The sequence below is a fragment of the Geospiza fortis genome, unplaced genomic scaffold (assembly GCF_000277835.1).
Source record: "Geospiza fortis unplaced genomic scaffold, GeoFor_1.0 scaffold106, whole genome shotgun sequence".
Classification (NCBI taxonomy): Eukaryota; Metazoa; Chordata; class Aves; order Passeriformes; family Thraupidae; genus Geospiza; species Geospiza fortis.
In genome coordinates, this window is record NW_005054377.1 from 3,185,423 (window position 1) to 3,191,410 (window position 5,988).

At 42.3% G+C, this 5,988-nt stretch overlaps 1 protein-coding gene across 1 annotated transcript in view; it reads right to left on the reverse strand.

Annotated features, from left to right (window-relative positions):
* Positions 1–5,988, reverse strand: part of MSRA (methionine sulfoxide reductase A) — a 223,944-nt gene that overhangs the window by 82,890 nt on the left and 135,066 nt on the right. The window lies entirely within an intron of this gene.

A 5,988-nucleotide genomic window follows, 5' to 3' on the forward strand; every position in this document is an offset into this window, starting at 1 on the left:
TGGGTTGGGTTGGGTTGGGTTGGGTTGGGTTGGATTGGGTTGGATTGGGTTGGGAGCGACCTTAAAGCTCATCCCATTCCAAGCCCCTGACATAGGACACCTCCCAGTAAATTCAGGATGTTACACAGCTGGATTAGCACAGCTGCCATGCACACTCAGCAGGGAGTTTTAGGGAGTCCAAGTCTTTGGTTAAAGAGTCCTAAAGGGATTCAATGCTGATATCTCTTTTTAATGTCATGGAAATGAAATATGAGCATTTTACAGTTTTGTTCCATCACACAATAGTCAAATACAGATGTCAAACCTTAAATAATTAATCTGCAGTCACTCTAATCATGGCATTCTTAAAAAAAACTGATTTTGAACCATGCAAATGGTTACCAAAAAAATGTTGATTTTATCAAGTGCTTATAATCTTTCTTGTGCTGTGGGAATACAACTTCATGGGAGAGAGGTACAAAATGCTTTTGGAGAAAAATAGTTATTTTTGGGACAGGCTGCCCAGAGAGCTTGTGGACTCCCCATCCCTGGAAGAGTTCAAGACCAGGCTGGATGGGCAATTTTAGGACCAGGATTTTGTGATATTTCTGCTGATATGTGTAACCCCTTCAAAAGACCTGATGTATGAAGTCATTCATGTACAAATTTGCAAAATATGGGATGGATCCTCCCTGAAAAGCTACAAAACACTGGGCCAAAGCAGAGAGGTCACAACTGCCCCCTCAGGTGACCAGTCCAGATTTGGTTTGGCACTGCAATCCTGGGAAGCCACTGCTGATTCCCATTCCCATTCCCATTCTCTTCAGCCAGCTTTGCTGTGGATCATTCCCTAAACTCAAACAACAGCCTCAGAGCAGCTTCAGCATCAAGAATTACCTGGACATGCACTTTCGCAGCTGCATTGGCACCTTTGTTATCACTGCCTTTCCCCCCTTCTTCCCAATTTTGTGTTCAAGAACCCGACTTTAAGCTTTGCTGGAATAAAATGTGTTAATTTTGACTTTGTCTGGTGGTGTGGATGAACTTGTGGGAATGAAAAAGTTGTAGTTCCTTAAGCAGAGTCCTCCCAAAAAGCTGCAATCCAAGACAAATTGGAAATCATCAGGATTGGTGTTAGGATTGCCACCAAGCTGCAGAAGCCCCTCTGAGGATTCCCATCAAGTGTCAGGACTGTGGAGATGAAATGGAAAAGGAAATGGATGTCCTGATACCCCCCTGGCAAAGGACAGAGGATGGAGAAAGAGCCTGTGGTACTGGAGGGAAAAAGATGCCATCAACTCACTACTCCTCATTAAATCATGGATTTATCCTTCTTGGACTCCCCAGGGCAACAAGAAATTATTTAAAGGGAAATACAATAAACAAACAAAAATTGCCTGAAATATTCATGAAAAACAAGTCACAAAAATATTTTAAAATATGTATAAGGACAAAAATTCCATTCAATGACCAGCAGTTACATGAAAGAATCTGATTCCAAAACATCTTCTGGAGTTTTCTGATAATTTGGGTTATTTTTTAGCTGTTAAAATGTATTATTACAATAAAAGCAATAACAATGTTCTTCATCAATACTTAATAGTGGCAAGTGCCACCAGAGGATATTTTGCTCATTCCTTTGGAAGTTCTTCCAGGGTGGCAGGGAGCTCTGGTAGAGCCAATTTGGGATAAAATGAGGACAGGCCAGGAAAGCTTTAATTTTGCCAGGATATGTTAATGCTGATTGATGCTTGAGCTTAAGCATTAACATTCTGCAAATCTATTTATTGCTTAACAAACTGTTTAACAACCAACCAGGGAGGAGATTACAAAAATCTCTCTAAATGGAGGATCACTACAGAGGGTGCTTGTTTCCAGCATGAATTTAGGAGTGTAAGTTTGGTATGAGCTCAAGTGCACAGTGCTCTGAGTGAAAAAATCAGATTATTTAATATCTGCATGTGCCACCATGACATAATATCTGAGAGCCAGTCAGCTTAATTAATTTATTGAAGAGAAGGTTAAGAGGAGAACTGACTCTAAATTAAAAATACATTTCTAGAGGAGAAAAAAAAAACGCAGAGAAATGAGGCTCTTCAGTCTTGCAAAAGTTGTTTAACTTGGAAGGGCAACTGAAAGCCAAAATATCCAAAATCCAGGTGGCAAATAAGATAACATCCAAGCAACAAAGAGCATTTATCTCTTGAACTATGCACCTAAAGCCACATTCTACTCCTGAGGGCTTCACTTCAAGGAAACACATTTTCACAGACTCATAAAACAGTTTGGGTTGGAAGGGACCCTAAAGATCACCCAGTGCCATCCCCTGCCATGTGCCAAACCTGCCAGCTTAGGGATAGTTTTTAGGGTAGCTCCAGGAGATCAGTCTTTTCCTCAAGGATAAAAGGGAAATCTGTCAGTAGGACCTGGACCTCCCTTTCGTTCAGGACTGAACAGGCTCCTTCTTAAAGTTGGTAAGAAAATTCATTAACCCTGAGGATTCAGAGAGTCAATGAGGGTGGAGAAGGCCTCAGAGATCACCAAGTCCAACCATCCCCCAGCACTGCCAAGGCCACCCACGTCCCCAAGGACTTTAAATTCCTCCAGGGATGGGGACTCCACCCCTGCCCTGGGCAGCTGCGCTAGGGCTGGACAACCCTTTCCATAATGGAATTGTTCTTATCCAGATCTACTTTAGTAATATCAGTGGGGCAAGAGAGAGACTGGAAAAGGCAAATCCTGCGCCCCTGAGCAGGTGATCAGGAACACATCCAGCAGGAACAGGGACAAACAGACCTCTGAGGTAACAGCCTGGCAGTCACTGGTGAGGCCTGGAACAAAGAAAATCAGCTGATGTGCTGGGAACAGCCAGAAATCCTCTTGTCAAAGAGATGCTTTGATAGAGAGACTGATTTTAGGACAGAGAGAAAAGCAGATAATTTGCACCTCTCTGGCAAAAGACAAAAATGTGTGGAGTTTGGATACAGTTGTGTGGTGCCAAAGTATGAAAAAGTCCAAAATCTCCAGCCTGTGTGAGCACTGAGCTGTCACTGTAAGCTCTTGTCTCTGGAGAACCAGAGTAGATAAGGGCATCTGGAACTCCAAACGTGTTCAGATGTTGGGCATGCATCATATGCAGGAATTTCCCTCTGGCTGACCAAAGCATCTCGGCAGAGCTCAGCCCTGACCACTCTGGAGAACATGAAATGTCCTCACTGTGCCAGCAGAGCCCAGGGCACCAATTAACCACAAAAAGCCCTCAGGAGCTGAGCTCTGATGTATATGAAATGGAAATTTGTGGTGAGAGGATGGTGGCTGGAGAGAAGAGGGGGCTGTGATGAGCTCCCAGATCCTGTCAAAGGAACAATTCCCAGGTTGAGACTGCCATGGAATATAAACACACTGCCACTGGGAAAGCTGATATTTGCCCAAGTGTAGATAACAGGCAAAGAAATGGCTCTAAAAATCCCTTTCTTACCAACACTTTGGTATCTTCTGATTCACGTGGGTAGGAATGACTTAGAAGTTTTGGTCTTCTTCACATTCTTTGGCATCAAAGCAATAAATGCTGGCTCTCCTTTGGTTTGAATGACTGGAATATGGACTGGAATATGGAATCCCTATCCCTGGAAGTGCCCAAGGCCATACTGGACAAGACTTGGAGCAACCTGGGATAGTGGAAGGTGTCTCTGTTCAAGGACAAGGGGTGGAATGAGATGATCTTTAAGTTCCCTTCCAACCCAAACCATTCTGTGATTCTCTGATTAATAAAAAAACATATTTCCCAGGACTATATTTTTTTTCTTCAGAAACTGCAAACAAGCAGATTTGTTTCCAAAAAGCCGATGTTTAATACATTACCTACAGAAAGCTAAAGCAAAAAACACTTTATTTCATTGGCTAAATCAAGGAATTCTTTCAAAGACTCAACCCTCTAATGAGTTGAAAGTAACACTTAGACACCACTCCTTATCTTCCCTCCATTTAAAAATAATAAAAAAAAGGTAATGGCATCATCCGTCAACTTTGCTATTCTCGGAGGATCCCAGGCATAATGGAGATAAATGGCTGAGGTCTCTTCGACTCTTCTCTGCCATCCAGTGAAATTTTAAAGGGCAGTTCATAGCTCTTATTTTTATCATAATTTTTCCTGTGATTTATAGACTTTTCTGCAGCTGTCACTTATTTTCTTATACCTGCAGCAACCTGAGATACGGATTGGTCATTTTCTTCTCCCCAATCAATCCTTGCTGAGTTAAGACTAATAAAACTCCTTCTTACAGCTCATCATATCATTATTTAGTAAAATTCAATGGCACCATGTCAGCCTGGCTTGATGTCATCACTCACTCTAATGATTACATCCATACAGCTTAAAAGTTGCCAGGGGAAAGTAAAACTCTTTATGGCACATGATTAAAGGAGAAAAATGTTAATAGGAAAGAATTTCGTTACAGGGCTGTGCATTGAGAGTTCTGCATGATTTTCAAGGTGCTGTGGTGCAGGAAGTATAAATTAAATAGAAAATAGTTTCTTCAGGAGGTTTAAAAGAATTAATGAGCTTGTACATAATAAAGAAAAGTTCTACACTGTCAACAAGGTTTAGAAAGTTTTCAATCTACACAGTTTTTAGTGTCAAGGAGGAAACTCTGGTTTTGGTCCTCTTTTGGCACTAAAAGATTTTTGAGGTCTTTTCCAACCCAAACCATTCAGTGATCAGGAGCAGTAGCAAAACTGCTCCTCTAAGACTTCAAATATTTTATACATATTTTTAAAAACTAGAAATTCTCCAGGAAGACATGGTTTAGAAGAAAAGTTCCCTGTATATTCATTATTTATTAATTCTCTCAGATATAACAATGTATAAATGCATTTTTGAATGCTCTTTGACCTTTGAAGGAAGCACATCATCAACCTGAACCCAGAAAAAAAACCTCTCACAGGTTTGTTTTGGATGAGTGCAACAAAGCTCAAGTGTTACCTCAAGTATCACTGGCAGGCAAAAGTGTTAATCCATTTCTAATTATTAATTGAAAATTCGTATTTACTAGTAGTGCACAGAACAGATGAATAGAACAGTGAATTATGCACATAAATCATCCTTAATGGCACTAAACTTATTGTAGGGGACTTTTGCTTTAATCAAGCTTGACTTCACTTTAATCAAAAGTTAAATGTTTTGGTTTAGGCAGGATTTTAGACATTTTCTGCCATAAATAGGCACTAGGCTTTTAAAGAGGTACTTTCTCTTAAAAACCTGTCTGGGAACTGGATGAACCTCAACCTGCTGGAGAAACTCCAGAGAAAACCACAAAGATGTTCCCAAGGCTGGAGGCCCTCTGGATCCAAGCTGGGAGAGATGGGAATGTCCAGCCTGGAGAAGAGAAGGATCCAGGGAGAGCTCAGAGCCCCTTCCAGGGCCTAAAGGGGCTCCAGGAGAGCTGGAGAGGGACTGGGGACAAGGCATGGAGGGACAGGACACAGGGAATGGCTTCCCACTGCCAGAGGGCCGGGATGTATGGGATATTGGGAAGAAATTCCTGGCTGTGAGGGTGGTGAGGCCCTGGCACAGGGTGTCCAGAGAAGCTGTGGCTGCCCCTGGATCCCTGGAAGTGTCCAAGGCCAGGTTGGATGGGGCTTGGATCAACCTGGAATCATGGAAGGTGTCCCTGCCCATGGCAGGGGGTAGGATGAGATGTGTTTTAAGGTCCCTTCCAACTCAGACAATTCTGTGATTCTATGAGCATGAGAAGGGAATGAAATTTTTATCCATATTTATTGGTGAAGCTGGAACTGAGGTTTGGTTTAGGCAACCAAAACTGACCAAACATTCATGCCTCGTTTGAGTCAAGTCTGTTGACCAGCTCTTCCCACACCCGTGGGAGCTGAGCCACTCCATGCCCGTGGAAACATCTAAATTTAAGTGGATTTAGCTCAGCCTTTATCCCTCCTGGCTGTGCTGTGGAAACAAGCCTGCCTGGAGATGCTGATAGCCTGCAATCCCAAATA